At 39.1% G+C, this 23,388-nt stretch overlaps 1 protein-coding gene across 10 annotated transcripts in view; it reads left to right on the top strand.

The window, feature by feature from the left end:
- Positions 1–23,388, top strand: part of NDUFS4 (NADH:ubiquinone oxidoreductase subunit S4) — a 696,041-nt gene that overhangs the window by 134,079 nt on the left and 538,574 nt on the right. The window contains exon 1 of one of the 10 annotated variants that reach the window (XM_050794150.1): positions 4,234–4,237. The exons of 8 other annotated variants lie outside the window; for them this stretch is intronic. The gene's annotated coding sequence lies outside the window, so the exon portion shown is untranslated. Of the gene's footprint in view, positions 1–4,233; positions 4,238–7,706; positions 7,711–23,388 lie in introns of those variants that run through there. One more of the 10 variants, XM_050794145.1, reaches the window with a different exon arrangement.

Raw genomic sequence — 23,388 nt, 5'->3', positions numbered from 1 at the left:
CTTTTCTGATCCTCTGAGTTGTCTGAGCTATTAAAATAAATTTCTGTATGGCTTTTGCAATTCAACTCCATCTTATATTATTGATTACATAGTACAAGAGTCAGAAAAATTAAGCTCAGTAAAGAAAAAAGTAAAAGAAATCATGTCTAAATTATTCATCTTATAAAGAAGGGGGAAATGGTGAGCATTTTATTGTTGGGACTTACAAGTTTTCTCTTCTTTTGCTTAGATCTTAATTTGCTTGATGCCAGACATCAACCCTGATAATTCTCTTGCTGGAAATTTGTTCTGTATAATGAAAAGATATCACCAATAGTCTTTGATAAATAATTTGCAGGCTCACAACCTCTTCTCGTATAATTTGTAGCTAGGTAGCTTCTCCACCCAACAACCTTCTGAAGAGCAGAAACCTCTTTAGCAGACCCTGCCTAGACATTCACTGTGAATTTCTTCTAAGTTAACTTGAGTTTGGATTGGTACATGCTTTCACCTAAAGTTGTATTCATGCTGGGTATTTCTTCTCCTTTTCGGACAGTTTTAGGAAAGCAAAATAAAAAATTTATAGTGGTTGGGAGTAGTGATTTTTCTGAAACACTTTACCCCATTAAGAAAATAATATGGGCCAGGTGTGGTGGCTCACGCCTGTAATCCGAAAAATTTTGGGAGGCCAAGGCAGGCAGATTGCCTGAGGTCAGGAATTCGAAACTAGCCTGGCCAATATGGTGAAACTCGTCTGTAATAAAAATACGAAAATTAGCCGGGCATGGTGGCAGCCACCTGTAATCTCAGCTACTCAGGAGGCTGAGGCAGAAGAATCGCTTGAACCCTCCCCAGACCTATCCTAAGTGGTTGAAGAAGGAAGAGCATTCACGATACTGCACAAAACATCTTAACATAATTTACCCTGCACTTGGGCTCCAGTTAAGAAAAACAGAAAAGGTAAAGCTGTATTTTAAATTCATCTACTCCATAGAAATACAAATAACTTGATTCTCATAGTGAAAAAACAGAGGTAGTGAACTAATCTATACCATTCAGTTGATTATAGAATGCAAAAGTTTCAGTGGTCCTTATATATCATTTACTTTAATCTCTTCATTTTTCAGATGCAAAACGAAACCTGGAGGGGTGATATAACATGTCCAAAGTCACACAGTAAGTGAGTTGCAGAACTACAGCTTCAAATAATAGTTCTAAAGATAGTCTCTTAATTCATCATTATTTTTTGATTATCTATGTGCCTTACACTGTCACAGAGAATATAGCTTTAAGTATATGTAATTTAGTATTGCTTTTTAAATGCCATCTTTTTGATTGCACTTATGCTGTGCAAGTGAAAAATAATACGAGAATAAGGTAAAACCCCAGTATGTGAAGTAACCTTTTTATTTTCTCAAAGTATAAACACGAGCTGCCAACAAAGGAGTAAAAATAACAGAAACTAAAGACAACGAATAGCACCCACTAAATTACTGATAGGTTAAATAAGAACCCAGAGATTAAAACAGCCCATGCGCCTGCTCCTCAGTGCACTGGCCTGTTTTGCTCCCTTTTAAGAAGGCAGAAATAATAATATCGACTATAGTGTAAGAATACAATGATGACCATTTCTGGCCCAAGAAAATATTTATAAAATATGGAATTTAAAATATAGAATGTTTAAATTCAACATGTCTTATTGATATTTAAAGATGTAAAAGGGTCATCCATGAATCCACAAGAGTATTAAAGAATCATTCCATATAGCCTTGATTCTGAAATATTCTATTTCTTTTGAGAGATAATCCATATAGTTCTTTTCTGTAGAAGCCCTTCATTTTGGATACTCCATCTGTGAGGTCATCTCAGTAGAAATGAATTCAACAAATGTTGGTTGACTACTACATCAAGAACTGCTGGGTGCTGCCGGAGAAATAAAGATGGTTGGGATAGCCTCTGGCCATGAGGATTAGATAATCTAGTTAGGAGAGATGAAGGAGTATAGAAATGCTTAGCTAACTATGATTCAAGTCACTTGGAATCCTTTCTAGAACTAAATGGGCTATAATTTTTTTCCTCCATAAGTCAATGTTACTTCATATTTTTAACTATGTAAGCTAAACAGAAGATAAAATATAAGTACAAATAAAGTATTATGATATTATCCAAAACAATGTCCAATAGACATCACAGTATTTGTTTTCCATCCCTACGTCTGTCTTTTACATCGTTTTGCTGTCAGCCAAGTCTTAAATGCATCTAGAAAACAGCACTGTAGGGAATAGAAACCATGTAGTTTTAAAGCACATCAGGAAGAAAATGGCATTTTCATATAATTAAATGTTGAATTTTACTTAACGAAGCATGATTTCTTTGAGGAGTTAAATATTCAGGGTTTTAAATTTTGTGGTTAGAGGAAGTTTTTACATTTCTATTACATGTCTGACTTGAGCAAATCTCTTAACTTATTAACTTCTTGGAGGTTTAGTTTTAGTTCTTGGAGATTTAGTTTCCTTATCCAGATGGCAAGACCCCTTGTGGGGGTTGCAAGGACAAATAAATAGAAGGTACTAAATAAATAGAACCTATTCCATTGAATTTACTTCCACAAAACTCTAAAGGCAATACCAGGCAGAAAAAGTTTATTTTGTAGAAAGAAAAGAATGAATTTTAAATGTCTTTCCATCTTCACACCACCAACCCCAACCAGAGTAAACGAATGACAGTAAAACGTGAGGATGAAAACTCCCATCAGGACCATAGTGTCTGCATTCTCTGAGACTTCTGAAGCTGTGTGCTATTTCTATCAATACCACCATCATTATTAAATGGCCCCCTTCCCCTCCTCCTCCACTCTTCTACCAACTGGGTTTATCTTCTTCTTTTCTCCTCCCTTCCTATCTTCCTTTAGGCTTTCCAATAGCACATAACTGGGACCTGAGAACATTTTCTCAGTTAGTCACCTGGGAATAAAACATTTATTGCCCTTAGCAAGTCTCCGCTTTCTGAGTCTATGGTAAGTACCTCTTACCAACATTCAGTTGGTCAATTGTTGGAGCAGGACCATCATTTATCCTTATTTTTTTCTGAGTCCCTCTGGCCTTTGGTTACTTTGAGGAAGCTGATGCATACATCCACCAGCCAACCCTGCAGATTTGCTGAAAGTGTTCTAATGAGACAGAGGGTACTAGGTCAATTTAATGGGTTGCATCTTTCTCATTTCTGTAGTCACAGTTTTCCTCTAAAAAAAAGAAATGAAAATAAAGGAGAAAAAAAATCCAAAATAAAGTCCTATTGAATTTAGCTCCCCGGGATTCATGAGTTGTTCAGAAGTGGCTTGTAGTCTAGCCTTCATATTTCAGAACTGTAGGGAGATGAGCTCAATTCCTGATCTCTCACATGACATGTGCTGCAATACTTTGGCACGGACACCCATGATCCTCTTGAAGTGGGAAGCATTAGTCTTTAATTTGTCTTTAAACTTTTGTATTTAATTTGCCCTTTCATGACACTTTAATGTGATCCTTGTGTTTTTATATGAATTAAAATTTATAAATATAAAGCCTCACTCATGAAGCCCTTTGTTTTCCTATCAGCTGGAAGAGAGGATCTGAGTAATTTAGCAAGCCGAGGTTTGTTTAGCTGGAATGAAAAGGGAAATGGTCAAAGATGAAATTGTTTAATTCTTTCTCACCAAGTAACTGCAGAATTACAGATGTCTCTTGAATGCAATAAATTAATTTCAGTCATTCTGCTTATTTGTACACATGTTGCCAAAGTAAAAGCCTAATCCAAAAATCAATGATTTGAGAATCCGTTGGGTACCCTTCTGGGCCTAGTCCAATTATAATTATTATTTTTAAATGTGAACACCAAAACTCTCCTACAGTAAGATATAGAGCCAGCTGAGTGATTGACTAGTAGCTAATGCATATCAAGGAACAATTAAACTTGCAGCTTTAAGCTAAGGCAAAGTTCAGCTACTTAACTTCAGTCATTTTTAAATGTAATTAAGTCTACTGGGCTCCAGTTATGTGGAAACAGAAACTAGAAAGGCAGGGTTTTTCAATGGAAATAACAACTGGTTATAATCCACAGGCAAAAGTAATGAAAATATTCAAGGGAAGAAACTTTTTGTTAAAAAGAATCAGATGTCGTGTTATTGACTGTTTAAAAAGTACAACAAACTGTTTCATAATATGCCAAATAATATCCACCTACGTAAATTAATAAAAGCACCACAGATTAGTTTAGGGGGAATCTGGTTAGGACAGGAGTTGGAAAAAATGTGCACTTGGCTAACAGATTTACTCTTCATCATAGCATCCTTTATATGCATATCCATTCTGCTTGATAGGAGGAGACACCCACTGTTCTTGAAGCTCAGTGTGCCACCAGGCAAACTGTATTGGAGCATTGCTGCAACACAAAGTCCTAAAATTCCTGCTGTAGAACTGGAAGAAGCAGGTTGTGACAGCTTTTCATTTGCCCCCTGCTTAATTCTCTTAGGATAATACTTACAATTATCTTATGTAGTGAAGTCCTTTTGGCCCCAGAGAAATTTTTATCATGCCAACATCTAGCACCATCAGTCTACCCTTCTCCCATTTGCCCAGGTCAGACAAGAGAAGACTGAAAGTGTCTGGCTTGCAAACTGTCCTCTTAGTAACAAAATTCTATATGTATGGAAGTAGAAATTTTTGTATCTATTGGTTTTTCAACAAAATTCCTTCAGTTTTACAAAATTCCTGCATACAGAGAAGGAAGTACTTGTTTGCATTACTGATGTGGTTTGGCTGTGTCCCCCACCCAAATCTCATCTTGAATTGCAGCTCCCATAATTCCCACGTGGGGGGGAACTGGTGGGAGATAATTGAATCATGGGGGCAGTTTCCACCACACTGTTCTCATGATAGTGAATAGTTGTCATGAGATCTGATGGTTTTATAAGGGGTTGCCCTTTTTGCTTGACTCTCATTCTCTCTTGTCTGCCACCATGTTAAGACGTGCCTTTTGCCTTCCACCATGATTGTGAGGCCTTCCCAGCCAGTCATGTGGAACTGTGAGTCCAATAAACCTCCTTTTCTTTGTAAATTACCCAGTCTCAGGTATGTCTTTATCAGCAGTGTGAAAATAGACTAATATAATTACCAAGTGATTAAGGAAATATTGACAAGTTTAGATATCGTTATGACCATGATACAGTTTTAGAGTTTAGAAGCATGAAGCTCTAAGGTTGATGAAATAAAGCTTTATTAAGGCTATTGCTTGGTTCTCTTGGAAAGACATTCTACTTGCTATGTCTTGATTTTCCATCTATAACATGATGTAAGTTATAAGTTTTGAGTCTTTAGAAAGAATGGTTTGAGGAATTATTTTGTGGTCATCTTAATAGTAAAAACTGCAAGAAGGACTAAATTTTGCTCTGGGGTTGAAATGGTATAGGAGAATGGTGATGAGTAGGAAATCTCAGAGGTAAGGGAGGCTGAGGAAACCAAAACCACTTGGGAATTAGACACACTTTAAAAGGCTTTGAATTCCACAGACTATGGAATGTGGAAGGCTCAAGCAGCATGGGACCTTCCAGTGACATCGGAGTCACACTGATTAACATACCATTGGCACACTGCTACTGCTGTCTTTGGGAGACTTAAGGAAAAATGGCAATTTTGCACTTTGACTAGTTAGAAAAGGAGATCAGCACATTCCTGGTGTCTTGGAGCAGCGAGAGGTAGTGGTACTGTTTTGGTCTGTTACAGAGCTCATGTGCTGCCCTGGAGCAATGCCAACCTCTTCATCTGAGTCAGACTTAAAGTTATTCAGCAAATGTATTCCTTCTAGAATTCAACTTCTCTTCACATATGTATGATTCCTTCATTAATAAGGTAGGGGCTAAATACCAGACGGATTTCCTATTATACCTTAGCTGCCAGGATGCTTAAAAAGCTCAATTACTATCATCACTCTGGGTGTCATCAGTATCTATGCTGAGACTTATTCAACATCTCTTGTCTTTCTTGGTTGTAACAGTTTTCAAATTTGCTGCACTTCAGCACTGAGTACCCAGACTGGTGATCCATAAAAGGCTCTACTCCACTATATACTATTGCATCAAGGTAGGCATTGCCCCCAGCTGGAACCGAATGACCTATGAAAGTGTAAATTCTGGCATATCAACATCTGTCTATAACCTCTCATCCCTCCATCTCTCTTACACTCTAACTCCCAAAGCCCTTGGTCTTAGGCATCTGGAACCTCACTTTTCTTCCCAGACAGTCACTTCCTCATTATTTTCCTTCCTTCCTTTCCACCATAATGAATCACACTATAATCTGACTTGCCAGGACCCTGAACATTCTTGCCCCATTTTTTCCTCTACACCTACTCTGAAAACCTTTACTTTTATACCAGTTTTTAGGCCAGGCCGATGGTGTGTACTATCATCTCTGTCCCCCTGGAAGTCAATCTCTGCCAAAGAAAATGCACATAAATCATATTGACTAGTAGTGCCAATGCAAATTTGGGGACTTCAACCTTTACTTGGCTTCAGCATTCAGCACTTCTTGATGATCTTTGTGCACATGGTTGATTTTCTTTCTCATTTTTCCATAGCAGCTATTTCAAACCTTCATTACTTTCTTCTTTATGCACCACCTTATCTGTTCTTTTCCCAGACAAGTATGATGTTTTAAAATTCAATTTATGCTCTTTATATTGCCTTCTTTAATTATCAATCATATTTAACTCCCCCATGCTTTAGTAGTCTTTGAAATTGCTCTAGATAAAATTTTTAATATGCTCTTTGGTGCTAAAATGAATGAATATTTTCAAATCCCCTTCTTACTGCATTTTTGTACTCTCTCTTATGAAGCTGTCCTACCCCTGACTCTTCAGTTTTTTTTTTTTCCTATCTAACTGCATCTTATTAGACTCCCTTTAGAACTATTCCTTCTTTGCCTTCTCTTTAGTTATTATTATTCCTTAGGCATGGTCATCTTTTCTTCCCTTGCTCATATGCCAAAAGCATACTAACTCTATATCAGTAAGTACCAAGTCTATACAATACATCTACCTTTCTTCTCTAGGCTCCAGACCCAAATATCTCACAATCCATTGGAGATCCAGCATGGTCTCTGTTGCTAACAAAAGCAGTAGTTCAGCCTTGAGACCTCATGCCATTGGGCTCTTACATAGCTTTCATCATTACCAACATGGCTACTCCATTCATGTGTCCGTTATGACAGCCTTGGGGTGGCTCATGACAGAATCTGGCTGATACCTACTGTCAAGTCACTTTGATTACCTGATAGCTTAGCGCCTCTTCAGTAAGAGATACTTCCTGCTAGACACTAACATGAGATACTTTATATCCACTTCCATATGTCTGCTTGTCTCAAGCTTAAAACTTTCTTATTTCCAGGCTCTTGAAGACTGAACCAAACCATCTGGCATTGCAAGTATGGCCATGTGTAAAGCATATATTCTAACCTCAGGCTACTTGTCTTTCCACTTAAATTAGATGGCCAGGTCTACTGCTAGAAGCTCTATCCATTATAAAAATTTCTCTCTTGAGGCTGTAGTGTAGTCACCACCTGTGTTTGACTTATACTCACATTCCTAACCTGACCAAGTTTAAGCTTGTTATTTTCCTTCATTTCCTGGTCATAAGGGATTCCCTCATAGGTATAAATGGAGGTAGGCACAGGTGCAACAGCGGTAGATGACATGGGGATCTGGGCTACTTGCTCACGATGCTTGCATTTCTCTTATTGGTCCTACTTTTCCTTTATCTTGGAGGCACCACTCATACTAATATTGTGGAGACACCACAATATTAAGATTGGTGTTGTGCCTACTTGACTTTAGAGGGTTGATGGGTTTGACAATACTCATGAGAGTAGTTCTTATGACATGGACTGGTGCTTTGTCTCTAACAGGGCCCCATTGCACACCTGAAGCTGTCTGTGAAAGGTATATAATTTCACACTGCAGATGGCATGACTTTGCTCCAGAATCCAAGATCTACATGATGATTCCCTCATTCAAGATTGCCATAAAATCCAGTGTATTTTCCCACCAGCTATAATTCTAATAACCTAATGTCTTAGAGATCATATGATCAGAGTAGTAGATCTGCTTACTTTGCAACTTGGAACTGATGAAGAGCCGCTTTCCTGTTCTAGACCCCCTCTTAAATCTAGCAGTCTGTGGTCTCATTCAATGTGTTAGTTGAAGCTGTGTTATTAAGAGTTGTTTTCTACCTTTAAAATGCAAAGAGGTGTACCAGACATTCCTTTTTGGGGGTGGAGGGTGAAATAGGCAATTATGTGTCTATTAATTTTGTGGTTTTGAAGAGGATGTTCCAGCATGCCCCAGACTATTAGATATCTAAAATAGTAGCATGTCTCTGAATTTTTATATGTTTTATCTCCTTCCCTCCAGAGTGCATGTATCTTATGAACATCTCTGATGTACTTCCACTTTGTGCTCATTTGGTACAATTAGCATGATATCATTGATGTGATGTTCTGCAGGACATCCAGTAAACCCAGGTCTCTGGACCATGCAGAAGTGTTTATCTAGTCCTGAGACAAGACAAAAGATATAAACTGTGGCTTTATCCAAATGAATTCAAATTTATTCTGAACTTATTTTATGATAGGGATGAAAAACAATGCATTCACCAAATCAATGGCAACTTAACCTGTTCCTGGGTTTGTGTTAATCTGCTCTGGTAAAGATACTATAACTGGCACAATAATTTCAATGGGGGTTACTGTTTTGCAGGTTTCATAGTAGTCTACTGTTATCCTCCAGGATATATCTTATTTTGGGGGAATCAGATTCTTGAATTAAGCAGGCTTATGATAGGAACCATGACCATTGCATCTTTTAAGCTTTTAGGGGTAGCATTGGTGCTGTGGTTTGAGTATGTTTCCTAGATTTTATGCGTTGGAAACTTAATCCCCAAAAGAATGTATTGAATGGAGGTTGGTCTTTGGAAAGTAATTAGAATTAGATAAGGTCATCTGGGTGGGCCATCATGATGAGACTGATGGCTTTATAAGAAGAAGAGAGACTTGAGCTGACATGCACACTCTTGACCTGTTACCATATGATACCCTCTGCCATGTTATGATATAGCTAGAAGCCCCTCACCAGATGCTGGTGCCCTGATCTTGGACTTCATAGCCTCCAGAACCATGAACTAAATAAACTTTTCCTTATAGATCACCCAACATGAAATTCTGCTATAGCAACAGAAAGCAGACTGAGACAACTGATTTCTGTGATAACCCCCGTATTTGACATTGCTTTCGATTTACTCTTTTGGTTTGAGGGACTATACTTTCAGAGGCTTCTACTTGGCCTTTCTCACTATGATCACTTTTACTCCATGGGCCAGGGAACCAGTACGGCTTCTGCCAACTGCCAATTTGTTCATTTTAAAATATTTATTTATTTATTTATTTATTTATTTTGAGGTGGAGTCTGCTGTGTCACTCAGCCTGGAGTACAGTGGCACGATCTCATCTCACTGCAACCGCCACTTCCCAGGTTAAAGTGATTCTCCCACCTCAGCCTCCCAAGTAGCTGGGATTACAGGCACATGCCACCACGCCCAGCTAATTTTTGTATTTTTAGTAGAAATGGGGTTTCACCATGTTAGCCAGGCTGGTCTTGAACTCCTGAACTCTGGTGATCCACCTGCCTTGGCCTCCCAAACTGCTGGTATTAAGGGCGTGATCCACCACACCCAGCCCAATTTGTTTATTTTAGTTATGCATTTGAGACCAGAGAAATGGCCAAAGGATAGTCCATGGATCCAGTAAGCCCACTGGAAGCCATATCTCCCTTTATTACTTGCGGCCTACCTGCCCCTCCTCTAGCCAGGGCCCATAAAGGCACTTCAGGTTACCAGATATCAGTGTCAACTCAGACCTTGCATCCAAAAGTTCTCAAAGTATCTCTGAATTTTCCTTTCCCCGAGTACCTTTACTTTAGTAAATGGCTGAGTTTGGGAGGAAGGACTATGGAATTATTGTTGCCTACATTTATTATGCTGTTGCCAATCCTTCCTTCTAGAAATTTGGCCTTTTCTTCAGTCTGTGTATTCTGGGTCTAAGAACAGCTTCATATCTGAAAATCAAATAACTGTCCAATTTCTTGATTACCCATCCTTGATTTCTTTTGTCATTGGGAACACCATGCTTTTTAAACTGTAGCCATAACTGCCTGCTGTTTAGTACCTCTCCTCTTCTCTACTCATTACAATCATGCATCCATTTGGATTCTGTTGGTAAATGGTGCCACTTGCTCTATGTTGTCCCAGGGTCTTGTCATTCACTTTATGTTGAGCCTGGTTCTCTGATGGTATCTCCTACCATCCTTCTGACCTACGGAGAGACGTCACCAACTGGGCTTCTTTTTTTTTTTTTTTTTTTTTTTTTTTTATTGTAGCAGTTTGTTTATTAGGGTAGCAAAATGGTAAATACTATTAAGAGGGTTTCTTTAAAAACATATATTAAAACATCACATTATACTCCATAAATATATAATACATACAGTAGTCATTAGTGTAAAATAAAATAATTTTAAAATGAAAAATTTTGGTCAGATGTCAAATAGGAAGTAACTCAGATTCTTGCCTAAATATGACAATGAGTGAAACCGTTTATGTATTTTCAAAGTCTTAATATCTATTTTCCTTTAATGAGGAAAAAGACACTATAATAAAGGGCAAGAATCTGTCCACATGAATTAAGTCATTGCCAACTTTATGGAAGAGTGTGTTACGAATGTATGCCTACATGGTGATTGTTTTTTCAAGGCTGAATACTTACAATCAATAAACTATAAGGCAAAAATTGAATGATCTGACTGCATACAACAAAATGGCTAATGTGAAAATGATGTTTGAGACTTAGATGAAAAGTTAATTATTGATAAAATGAGTCATTTGTGATTTTTAGTCTGTTTACATGGAATGAAAATGAGAGCATTAAGAGAAAAGAACATCAACAGTAGGTTTTTTTCATTTTTTCTTTAAGTGAAAAGACGTTTGTTTAAATTTTTCCCCAAGAAAGTAATACAGCCTGACCAGTGGAATGGAAACACGTTCAGCCCAGAACCCGACAACCATTGCCTTGAGATTTCAATAAGAAGATGCATTTATTAAAATTTCCATTAGCAAAACCCCCTAAACTTTGCATTGTCCTACCTCTTTTTTTTTTTTTTTTTTAAATTATACTTTAAGTTCTAGGGTACATGTGCATAACGTGCAGGTTTGTTACATATGTATACTTGTGCCATGTTGCTGTGCTGCACCCTTCAACTTGTCAGCACCCATCAACTCGTCATTTACATCAGGTATAACTCCCAATGTAATCCCTCACCCCTCCCCCCTCCCCATGATAGGCCCCGGTGTGTGATGTCCCCCTTCCCGAGTCCAAGTGATCTCATTGTTCAGTTCCCACCTATGAGTGAGAACATGCGGTGTTTGGTTTTCTGTTCTTGTGATAGTTTGCTAAGAATGATGGTTTCCAGCTGCATCCATGTCCCTACAAAGGGCACAAACTCATCCTTTTTGATGGCTGCATAGTATTCCATGGTGTATAGGTGCCACATTTTCTTAATCCAGTCTGTCACTGATGGACATTTGGGTTGATTCCAAGTCTTTGCTATTGTGAATAGTGCCGCAATAAACATACGTGTGCATGTGTCTTTATAGCAGCATGATTTATAATCCTTTGGGTATATACCCAGTAATGGGATGGCCGGGTCATATGGTACATCTAGTTCTAGATCCTTGAGGAATTGCCATACTGTTTTCCATAATGGTTGAACTAGTTTATAATCCCACCAACAGTGTAAAAGTGTTCCTATTTCTCCACATCCTCTCCAGCACCTGTTGTTTCCTGACTTTTTAATGATTGCCATTCTAACTGGTGTGAGATGGTATCTCATTGTGGTTTTGATTTGCATTTCTCTGATGGCCAGTGATGATGAGCATTTTTTCATGTGTCTGTTGGCTGTATGAATGTCTTCTTTTGAGAAATGTCTGTTCATATCCTTTGCCCACTTTTTGATGGGGTTGTTTGTTTTTTTCTTGTAAATTTGTTTGAGTTCTTTGTAGGTTCTGGCTATTAGCCCTTTGTCAGATGAGTAGATTGCAAAAATTTTCTCCCATTCTGTAGGTTGCCTATTCACTCTGATGGTAGTTTCTTTTGCTGTGCAGAAGCTCTTTAGTTTAATGAGATCCCATTTGTCAATTTTGGCTTTTGCTGCCGTTGCTTTTGGTGTTTTAGACATGAAGTCTTTGTCCATGCCTATGTCCTGAATGGTACTACCTAGGTTTTCCTCGAGGGTTTTTATGGTATCAGGTCTAACATTTAAGTCTCTAATCCATCTTGAATTACTTTTCGTATAAGGAGTAAGGAAAGGATCCAGTGTCAGCTTTCTACTATGGCTAGCCAATTTTCCCAGCACCATTTATTAAATAGGGAATCCTTTCCCCATTTCTTGTTTCTCTCAGGTTTGTCAAAGATCAGATGGCTGTAGATGTGTAGTATTATTTCTGAGGACTCTGTTCTGTTCCATTGGTCTATATCTCTGTTTTGGTACCAGTACCATGCTGTTTTGGTTACTGTAGCCTTGTAGTATAGTTTGAAGTCAGGTAGTGTGATGCCTCCAGCTTTGTTCTTTTGACTTAGGATTGTCTTGGAGATGCGGGCCCTTTTTTGGTTCCATATGAACTTTAAAGCAGTTTTTTTCCAATTCTGTGAAGAAACTCATTGGTAGCTTGATGGGGATGGCATTGAATCTATAAATAACCTTGGGCAGTATGGCCATTTTCACGATATTGATTCTTCCTATCCATGAGCATGGTATGTTCTTCCATTTGTTTGTGTCCTCTTTTATTTCACTGAGCAGTGGTTTGTAGTTCTCCTTGAAGAGGTCCTTTACATCCCTTGTAAGTTGGATTCCTAGGTATTTCATTCTCTTTGAAGCAATTGTGAATGGAAGTTCATTCCTGATTTGGCTCTCTGTTTGTCTGTCACTGGTGTATAAGAATGCTTGTGATTTTTGCACATTAATTTTGTATCCTGAGACTTTGCTGAAGTTGCTTATCAGCTTAAGGAGATTTTGGGCTGAGACAATGGGGTTTTCTAAATATACAATCATGTCATCTGCAAACAGGGACCATTTGACTTCTTCTTTTCCTGACTGAATACCCTTGATTTCTTTCTCTTGCCTGATTGCCCTAGCCAGAACTTCCAACACTATGTTGAATAGGAGTGGTGAGAGAGGGAATCCCTGTCTTCTGCCAGTTTTCAAAGGGAATTTTTCCAGTTTTTGCCCATTCAGTATGATATTGGCTGTGGGTTTGTCATAAATAGCTCTTATTATTTTGAGGTACGTTCCATCAATACCGAATTTATTGAGCGTTTTTAGCATAAAGGGCTGTTGAATTTTGTCAAAAGCCTTTTCTGCATCTATTGAGATAATCATGTGGTTCTTGTCTTTGGTTCTGTTTATATGCTGGATTATGTTTATTGATTTGCGAATGTTGAACCAGCCTTGCATCCCAGGGATGAAGCCCACTTGATCATGGTGGATAAGCTTTTTGATGTGCTGCTGAATCCGGTTTGCCAGTATTTTATTGAGGATTTTTGCTTCGATGTTCATCAGGGATATTGGTCTAAAATTTTCTTTTTTTGTTGTGTCTCTGCCAGGCATTGGTATCAGGATGATGTTGGCCTCATAAAATGAGTTAGGGAGGAGTCCCTCTTTTTCTATTGATTGGAATAGTTTCAGAAGGAATGGTACCAGCTCCTCCTTGTACCTCTGGTAGAATTCAGCTGTGAATCCATCTGGTCCTGGACTTTTTTTCGTTGGTAGGCTATTAATTATTGCCTCAATTTCAGAGCCTGCTATTGGTCTATTCAGGGATTCAACTTCTTCCTGGTTTAGTCTTGGAAAAGTGTACGTGTCCAGAAAATTATCCATTTCTTCTAGATTTTCTAGTTTATTTGCGTAGAGATGTTTATAGTATTCTCCGATGGTAGTTTTTATTTCTGTGGGGTCGGTGGTGATATCCCCTTTATCATTTTTTATTGCGTCTATTTGATTCTTCTCTCTTTTCTTCTTTGTTAGTCTTGCTAGCGGTCTGTCGATTTTGTTGATCTTTTCAAAAAACCAACTCCTGAATTCATTGATTTTTTGGAGGGTTTTTTGTGTCTCTATCTCCTTCAGTTCTGCTCTGATCTTAGTTATTTCTTGCCTTCTGCTAGCTTTTGAATGTGTTTGCTCTTGCTTCTCTAGTTCTTTTAATTGTGATGTTAGAGTGTCAATTTTAGATCTTTCCAGCTTTCTCTTGTGGGCATTTAGTGCTATAAATTTCCCTCTACACACTGCTTTAAATGTGTCCCAGAGATTCTGGTATGTTGTATCTTTGTTCTCATTGGTTTCAAAGAACATCTTTATTTCTGCCTTCATTTCGTTATGTACCCAGTAGTCATTCAGGAGCAGGTTGTTCAGTTTCCATGTAGTTGAGCGTTTTGATTGAGTTTCTTAGTCCTGAGTTCTAGTTTGATTGCACTGTGGTCTGAGAGACAGTTTGTTATAATTTCTGTTCTTTTACATTTGCTGAGGAGTGCTTTACTTCCAATTATGTGGCCAATTTTGGAATAAGTGTGATGTGGTGCTGAGAAGAATGTATATTCTGTTGATTTGGGGTGGAGAGTTCTATAGATGTCTATTAGGTCTGCTTGCTGCAGAGATGAGTTCAATTCCTGGATATCCTTGTTAACTTTCTGTCTCGTTGATCTGTCTAATGTTGACAGTGGAGTGTTGAAGTCTCCCATTATTATTGTATGGGAGTCTAAGTCTCTTTGTAAGTCTCTAAGGACTTGCTTTATGAATCTGGGTGCTCCTTTATTGGGTGCATATATATTTAGGATAGTTAGCTCTTCCTGTTGAATTGATCCCTTTACCATTATGTAATGGCCTTGTTTGTCTCTTTTGATCTTTGGTGGTTTAAAGTCTGTTTTATCAGAGACTAGTATTGCAACCCCTGCTTTTTTTTGTTCTCCATTTGCTTGGTAAATCTTCCTCCATCCCTTTATTTTGAGCCTATGTATGTCTCTGCGTGTGAGATGGGTCTCCTGAATACAGCAGACTGATGGGTCTTGACTCTTTATCCAGTTTGCCAGTCTGTGTCTTTTAATTGGAGCATTTAGTCCATTTACATTTAAGGTTAATATTGTTATGTATGAACTTGATCCTGCCATTATGATATTAACTGGTTATTTTGCTCGTTAGTTGATGCAGTTTCTTCCTAGCCTCGATGGTCTTTACATTTTGGCATATTTTTGCAATGGCTGGTACCGGTTGTTCCTTTCCATGTTTAGTGCTTCCTTCAGGGTCTCTTGTAAGGCAGGCCTAGTGGTGACAAAATCTCTAAGCATTTGCTTATCTGTAAAGGATTTTATTTCTCCTTCACTTAAGAAACTTAGTTTGGCTGGATATGAAATTCTGGGTTGAAAATTCTTTTCTTTAAGAATGTTGAATATTGGCCCCCACTCTCTTCTGGCTTGTAGAGTTTCTGCTGAGAGATCTGCTGTTAGTCTGATGGGCTTCCCTTTGTGGGTAACCCGACCTTTCTCCCTGGCTGCCCTTAAGATTTTTTCCTTCATTTCAACTTTGGTGAATCTGGCAATTATGTGTCTTGGAGTTGCTCTTCTCGAGGAGTATCTTTGTGGTGTTCTCTGTATTTCCTGGATTTGAATGTTGGCCTGCCCTACTAGGTTGTGGAAGTTCTCCTGGATGATATCCTGAAGAGTGTTTTCCAACTTGGTTCCATTTTCCCCCTCACTTTCAGGCACCCCAATCAGACGTAGATTTGGTCTTTTTACATAATCCCATACTTCTTGCAGGCTTTGTTCATTTCTTTTTCTTCTTTTTTCTTTTGGTTTCTCTTCTCGCTTCATTTCGTTCATTTGATCCTCAAACGCTGATACTCTTTCTTCCAGTTGATCGAGTCAGTTACTGAAGCTTGTGCATTTGTCACGTATTTCTTGTGTCATGGTTTTCATCTTTTTCATTTCGTTTATGACCTTCTCTGCATTAATTACTCTAGCCATCAATTCTTCCACTTTTTTTTCAAGATTTTTAGTTTCTTTGCGCCGGGTACGTAATTCCTCCTTTAGCTCTGAGAAGTTTGATGGACTGAAGCCTTCTTCTCTCATCTCGTCATAGTCATTCTCCGTCAAGCTCTGATCTGTTGCTGGCGATGAGCTGTGTTCCTTTGCCAGGGAAGATGTGCTCTTATTTTTTGAATTTCCAGCTTTTCTGCCCTGCTTTTTCCCCATCTTTGTGGTTTTATCTGCCTCTGGTCTTTGATGATGATGGTGACATACTGATGGGGTTTTGGTGTGGGTGTCCTTCCTGTTTGATAGTTTTCCTTCTAACAGTCAGGACCCTCAGCTGTAGGTCTGTTAGAGATTGCTTGTGGTCCACTCCAGACCTTGTTTGCCTGGGTGTCAGCAGCAGAGGCTGCAGAAGATAGAATATTGCTGAACAGCGAGTGTACCTGTCTGATTCTTGCTTTGGAGGCTTCCTCTCAGGGGTGTACTCCACCCTGTGAGGTGTGGGGTGTCAGACTGCCCCTAGTGGGGGATGTCTCCCAGTTAGGCTACTCAGGGGTCAGGGACCCACTTGAGCAGGCAGTCTGTCCTTTCTCAGATCTCAACCTCCGTGTTGGGAGATCCACTGCTCTCTTCAAAGCTGTCAGACAGAGTCATTTGCATCTGCAGAGGTTTCTGCTGCTTTTGTTGTTGTTTAGCTGTGCCCTGTCCCCAGAGGTGGAGTCTACAGAGACAGGCAGGTTTCCTTGAGCTGCTGTGAGCTCCACCCAGTTGGAGCTTCCCAGCGGCTTTGTTTACCTACTTAAGCCTCAGCAATGGTGGGTGCCCCTCCCCCAGCCTCGCTGCTGCCTTGCGGTTAGATTGCAGACTGCTGTGCTAGCAATGAGGGAGGCTCTGTGGGCGTGGGACCCTCCCAGCCAGGTGTGGGATATAATCTCCTGGTGTGCCTGTTTGCTTAAAGCGCAGTATTGGGGTGGGAGTTACCCGATTTTCCAGGTGTTGTGTGTCTCAGTTCCCCTGGCTAGGAAAAAGGATTCCCTTTCCCCTTGCGCTTCCTAGGTGAGGCAATGCCTTGCCCTGCTTCAGCTCTCACTGGTCGGGGTGCAGCAGCTGACCAGCACCGATTGTCTGGCACTCCATAGTGAGATGAACCCAGTACCTCAGTTGAAAATGCAGAAATCACTGGTCTTCTGTGTTGCTTGCACTGGGAGTTGGAGACTGGAGCTGTTCCTATTCGGCCCTCTTGCTCTGCCCCCCACCAACTGGGCTTCTGAGTGCTTGTTCCATTTTCATCTTTTGCTTAAATTAGTAGTGCATTCTCCACTCCTTCCTGTGGAACATAGTCTTCTTGTGGGCTTTCTGCCTTATAGTATATTTACTCCAACATGCCCATTTCTCTGAGCCTTTCAATATCTTAGTTCAATATCAGCACTTAGAGTGAGCCGTCACTTTTCCCATGCTTTTAGGGGTCATTCTAGTAACCAGTGTGTACCATTCCCAGGGTGTTAAACACTGTATCCCAAGAATGTAATTCCAAATTGATAACCTCTCCCTTTTCCAACCTTATTCTACTCTTCCCTTGATCAATACCCTAAAAATTCCAACCAATGTATACTGTCCTGGTTCATGCCACCATGCACTGGCTAAATCCTATAGCTCTTTTAGGATGTATCCCATTGTCAACAGAATAATAGTGGGTCCAGCTCCAAAATTACATCCCAGCATCTGCTTTCTCAGAGTACTCCTGGCATCAACTACTAAGATTTGTTGTTTCTGTGGAGCAGACTCTGATACCAAGATTAGCATATAGGATGTTATTAGGTAGTGGTCTTGAGATCAAGAGCAGGAAGGAAAGGGAAGGAGCAAGATCAGTCAAAGAAGTCGATTTGCAATACATTTCAATAGAAGCCTCGGGTGATCCTCTTGTTTATTCTGAATAGGGAATAATCCTTTAGATACGTCCTAAGTTGGGGAGAAGAAGCTAGGCAGGCCTTTACAGCTCCCCTGCGATGAATGGTGGCAACCCCAGAAAGGAGGTATGGCACTGGACTAGGCTGCTGTCTTCAGTTGAAACAAACCCTGAAGGAGGCTGACAGCTGAAGGCTGTTTTTAATAGCACACCCAGCAGCCATGCTTAATAAATCCTTAATAAATCCTTCATTCCTGAAGGGCAATCTGGGTGATGCATCACAGCTTCCACAACACACAGTGTACTCATACTAAACAAGGCAAGTCTGCAAAACCATTTATCACCTTTAAAAAATTAAATGAAACAAACAAAAAAAAATCTGAATGGCACTCCATGAATTGACCCAAAAGTTTGGGAATCAGGGAAATTACTTAGTGTAGCTGAAAGATACTCTGATTACTTTGTTATCCTTGCCAAACACAAAACCAAGTTGGCTACACATGCTCCTGGCTCCTATGATCCCAGAACTTGGTTTATCCTGAAATAAGTACATCCTCAAGAGAAGCAACAGAGGTTCCTCAGATCACCAAGATTTTCCTCTGAGATTGGCAGTAGCAGGGAGCAGAGTTTTGATGTGGTTGTCTAAAGTAGTATTGACATGGGTGGAGATCTCTCCCTAAGTTTAAAATATGCCATTAGCCATCAAGCCTAAAGGCTTAATCCAGTGACTCTCACTGGATTAAGAATGGAAAGAAATCTTGGAAAGGTTTCCTGTGGTGACAGTACCCAGGGGTGGGAGGAAGGTGAAAACGGGGACTCTTGTGTTTTGCCCACCTCTGAGCTCTTTGGAAGAAAGGAAAATGTTAAGAACACTCTGAACTTATTTAGACAAATCTTTGGCTTAAAATTCTTCACTAGCTTCCTATATTCTACAGCAGTAGTTCTCAATACTCCCATCTTTATAGAAAATATTTATTAATAGTGCTCTTTTTATTATTCTGAAATAAAATTCATGAGTGTAATCTGCCTACAGATATTTAAAATAAAACAAAACAAAATGAAATACTAGAATTTTTTTCTAGCTGGATTATGAAAATAATAAAAGTATCATAGTAAAATAATATATTTCTCTTTAGTAAATGCCTAGACACAAAAGCAATAGAAGACATAATAAACAGATTCTTATACCCGCATGTTGAGTCATTATGCATGTGACAGTTACATATGCTGACTGATAGAGGCACACATATTGGAAAAACAAACACCAAGAGTGGTTTTATTGTGGCAACATGATTTTCTGAAATTGTAAATAATGTTTGGACATTAAAAAAATATTTTTGATCACAGATGATCCTAAAGATTTCATACACAAATCTAGTCTTGTTGGATAAATGAATTTAGCAAAGCGGCAGGGTGCAAAGTCAAGATGTAAACGTTGGTTGGATTTCTATACACTAATAATGAATGACATGAAAAGGGAATTATAAAATTTCCATTTACAATAGCATAAATACTTAGGAATTAATTTGATCAAGGAGTGAAGGACTTGTAAAACGCAAACTACAAAATATTGCTGAAATAAAGACATAAATAAATGGACACAGGCCAGGTGTGGTGGCCTTTGTTATCCTAGCACTTTGGGAGGCCAAGGTGGGAGGATCACTTGAGCCTAGGGGTTTGAAACCAGCTGGGCAACATAGGCAGATCATATCTCGACAAACATAAAAAATAAAAATGAGCCAGATGTGTGGTGGTGGCCCACAGCTGCAGTCCCAGCTACTTGAGAGGCTGAAGCAGGAGGATTGCTTGAACTGGAAAGTTGAGGCTGTGGTGAGCCATGATTGCACCATTGCACTCCAGCCCGGGTGACAAAATAAAACTCTGTCTCAAAAACAAAGAAAGAGAGAGGAGAGAGAGAGAAAGCAAAACAAATAAATAAATGGAAACTTATCTCATTGGAAGACTTATTGTTAAGATGCCAATACTACCCAAAGCAATATACAGATTCGGTGCAATGCCTATCACACTCCCAAGGACTTTGTTTGCAGAAATAGAAAAACCCACCCTAAAATTCAAATGGAATCTCACTGGACGCTGAATAGACAAAACAATCTTGAAAAAGAACAATAAAGCTGGAGGACTCACACTTCCTGATTTCAAAAACTTACTACAAAGCTATAGTAATCAAAACAGGGTGGTACTAGTATAAAGACAGATATATAGACCAATGAAATAAAATAATAAGCCCAGAAATAAACTCTTGCATATGTGATCAAATTATTTTGAACAAAAAAAACAAGACCATTTAATGGGAAAAGACAGTCTTTTCAACATATGGTGCTAGGAAAACTGTCAGTCCACACACAAAAGAGGAAAGCTACTTAACATCATGTACAAAAATTAAGTCAAAACAAATCAAAGATCTAAATATAATACCCCAAACTATAAAACTTATTGAAGGAAACATAGGGCAAAATCTTTGAGACATAGATTTGACAATGATGTCTTGGAGAAGACTACCAAAGGCAAAGGCAACAATAGAAAAAAGAGACCAATTGAATTTCATGAAAAGTAAAACCCTTTGTGCATCAAAAGACAGTATCAACAGAGTAAAAAGACAACTATAGAATGGGAGAGAATATTTGCAAATTATATATTTTATAAAAGATTAATATCCAGAGTATATAATGAACTCCTAAAACTCAAGAAGAACAATAGAACACTCAATTCAAAAATGGGCAAAGGTTTTTAATGGACATTTCTCCAAGGAAGATATACAATTGACCAATAAGCATATGAAAAGATGCTTAACATCCTACCAATCATTGGGGAAATGCAAATCAAAATTACAATAGGATACCACCTCATACTCATTAGGAAGACCACTATTGAAAAACTAAATAAATAAATAAAAGAAACCAGGCACAGTGGCTCATGCCTGTAATCCCACACCTTGGGAGGCCGAGGCAGGCAGATCACTGAGGTCAGGAGTTCAAGACCAGCATGGTCAACATGGTGAAACCTCATCTCTACTAAAAATGCAAAAATTAGCTGGGCATGGTGGTGCATACCTGTAATCCCAGCTACTCAGGAGGCTGAGGCAGGAGAATTGCTTGAACCTGGGAGGCAGTGGTTGCAGTGAGCAGAGATCATGCCATTGCACCCCAGCCTGGGAAACAGAGCAAGACTCTGTCTTCAAAAAAAAAAAAAAAAAAAAAAAAAAAAAAAGGAAAATAACATATGTACACATGTTGGCAAGGATATGGAGAAATAGGAATCTCTGTGCACTGTTGGTGAAAATGTGAAATAGTTGAGCCTCTATGGAAAACAGTATAGTGATTCCTCAAAAAATTAAAAATAGAATTACTATATGATCTAGCAATTTCACTTTTGGGTATATACCAAAAGCACTGAAAGCAAGGTCTTAAAGGAATGTGTGTATGCCCATGTTCACAGCAGCATTATACACAATAGCTAAAATGTGAACCAAGCCGTGTGTCCACTGATGGATGAATAGATAAGCAAAATGTGATATATACACACAACAGAATATTATTCAGCCTTAAGAAAGAAATTTCTGACATATGCTACAATGTAGGTGAACGTTGAGGACATTATACTAAAATAAATATACCAATTACAAAAAGACAAATTTGTATGATTTAACCTATGTGAGATACTTAGAGTACTCAAAATCGTAGAAACAAAGTGGAATGGTGGTTGCTAAAGGCTGAAAGAAAGGGAGAATGAGGCGTTTAGTGGGCACGGAGTTTCATTTTCGCAAGATGAAAAGAGTTCTAGTGACAGATGTTAATGATGGTTGCTCCACACTGTGAATGTACTGTATTGAATGTTACTGAATGTATACTTGAAAATTAAGATGGTAATGTTTACGTTATGTGTATTTGACAATAACGGAAAAAACTGAAAAACAGATATATTAAGAACTGTATGCTAACCTTACAGAAAACATTCCACACATTTTTTCTTTAAATAATAGTCATTCCGGCTGGATGTGGTGGCTCATGCCTGTAATCCCAGCACTTTGGGAGGCCGAGGCAGGCAGATCATGAGGTCAGGAGTTTGAAACCAGCCTGACCAACATGGTGAAACTCTATCTCTACTAAAAATACAAAAATTAGCTGGGCGTGGTAGCACGCGCCTGTAATCCCAGCTACTCAAGAGGCTGAGGCAGGAGAATTGCTTGAACCCAGGAAGCAGAAGGTTGCAGTGAGCTGAGATTGTGCCACTGCACTCCAGCCTGGGAGACACAGCAAGATCTCAAAAAAAAAAAAAAAAAAAAAAAGTCTTTTCTAGTACATTAAACAAGGTTCAACTTACAAAAACAAACAAACAAACAAACAAAAAACTTTTCCTTCAATTTACAGAATGGTGATATACCTGAAAACTTCAGTGTATAATAAATTATAAAAAAAACTTGGTATTTTTGTACATAAAGTTTTGTTCTGGACCCAGTTAATGATAAACAGGTTTTTCACCTATATAAATGTCTGGCCAAGGTGGGACATTTCTTCTTTGCATGAGGATGTCCCATGAAGGGAAAGACATCTAGCACCATGGACCTCTACCCAGTAAATGGCAATAGCACCTGGAAATTTTTGTGACAGCCAAAACAACAACAACAACCCTCTCTCAAATTTCCAAACTGCTCGTGACAGTAGTACTTCGCCTGTGGAGAATTCCTGGTCTGCAAGATCAAGTCCAGACTGCCTGGCTTGATTAGTCAGCTCAGGCTGTCAGAACAAAATACCACAGACTGGGTGCCTTAAGCAACATAAATTAATTTTCTCACAGTTCTGGAGGCTGGAAATACAAGATCAGATGCCAATATGGTCATGTTCTGATGAGGACTGTCTTCCTGACTTGCAGATGGCCACCTCCTCCTTGTGTCCTCACATGGCAGAGAGAGAGCGTGTGCGCGAGAGAGAGAGCGCACAGGAGCAAGCAAGCTCTCTACTATCTCTTCTTCTAAGGATACAAATCCCATCAGATCAGGGCCCTACCCTTATCCTCATTTATTTAACCTTAATTGCTTTCTTTAAGGTCTCATCTCCAAACACCGTCACTTAGTGGCTTAGGGCCTCAACATATGAATGGGACACAATTCAGTCCATAGCACTGGCACATTCTACAAGGCCCTCCATTGTTTGCCCTTTATGGGCATTTGTATTAGGGTTCTCTAAAGGGACAGAACTAATAGAATAGATGAATATGTGAAGGGGAGTTTGTTAGGAGAATTGACTCACACAATCACAAGATGAAGTATCACAATAGGCTGTCTGGAAGCTGAGGAGCCAGGAAGCCAGTCCGAGTCCCAAAACGTCAAAAGCA

This window comes from Macaca thibetana, chromosome 6 (genome assembly GCF_024542745.1).
Source record: "Macaca thibetana thibetana isolate TM-01 chromosome 6, ASM2454274v1, whole genome shotgun sequence".
Taxonomy (NCBI): domain Eukaryota; kingdom Metazoa; phylum Chordata; class Mammalia; order Primates; family Cercopithecidae; genus Macaca; species Macaca thibetana.
The sequence above is the reverse complement of the archived record's forward strand: the minus strand, read 5'-3'. Positions and strand labels throughout refer to the sequence as shown.